Raw genomic sequence first — 1154 nt, forward strand, 5'->3', positions numbered from 1 at the left:
TGTTCTATCTCGTAACGTTCCCGCAGACGCTGAGGCAACACTGGCATGTGGTATCTTTTCTATGTTATATGGAAGCGAACAGATGGCGGTTCATTTTCTTCACTTATTTGATGCACAACACTTTCCTCTCAAATCGCATGGGGTCAGATTTGTCGGCAAGTCTGTGTTTTGCCTGTTGTTTACATACCAGGTGGCACTTCAAAACACGTTCATAGATAAACTAGTCTATCCATCTACTCACCTGATCCCTAACCCGGACTGTGCCGCCATCTGTTGTATCCAATCCGGTTTCTTCTCTATAAACTTTCGAGATTACGACATCTTGTATACTAATTGTGGACTTTGGTGGTTGGTGAAATCTATATGTGAAATCCTTTAGTTCTATAATCTCCAATGGTTGCTTTTTAAAGTTTTTAGGTTTTTGTTGTAATGTACGGTTGTATACGTCTGGTACGTACATGTGAACTTATATGAGCGGTGGTACGTACATCGATAATTTGTAGGGTATGTTATTATGAAGTATGTATAAGTAATTCGAACGACGGAGAAGTTCATGGTTATCTCATATTATGGTTGTCATTTATTTGATTCCCGTTCGATAACAGATAATTTCTATTAATTTGACATAGTCGGCACGAACTATGTATTTATGGTAATTGCAGCGTGTATGGTAATTAAATAAAACATAACGATATGAACGGGACTAGTCCATGTGTACGTACACGTCGCACACAATAGAACTAGTTTGGCACCGTGTACAACTATGTATTTATGTACGATGCCCTGTTTCGGTGTACGTACACAAATACATAGTTGTGGCAAGGTGGTAGATGCCATACGTCTGTGTATGATGGCGGATAACACTAAAGAGAATACATTCGTTGATTATAAAATAAACTCCGGCATACACCGGATAACAGTTCGAGGTTCCAAAAAGATAAAAACAACCATCAAGTACAAAATATTTCAACATTAACTTAGTTGAAAACGTCGTCACTAAGGTTAAGCCGCAAAAAAAAACATGAAAAAAGGATCTTAAAAGAACGAGCGCAACTCCTGTGCATACCAGTAGAAAAAACAGGACTTACACCCAGTGAGGTAGCTACTGCAAGTACACCTACGGTGGTGGAGGAGAGAAGGCGACGATCTCACTT

Source organism: Camelina sativa, chromosome 15 (genome assembly GCF_000633955.1).
Source record: "Camelina sativa cultivar DH55 chromosome 15, Cs, whole genome shotgun sequence".
Classification (NCBI taxonomy): Eukaryota; Viridiplantae; Streptophyta; class Magnoliopsida; order Brassicales; family Brassicaceae; genus Camelina; species Camelina sativa.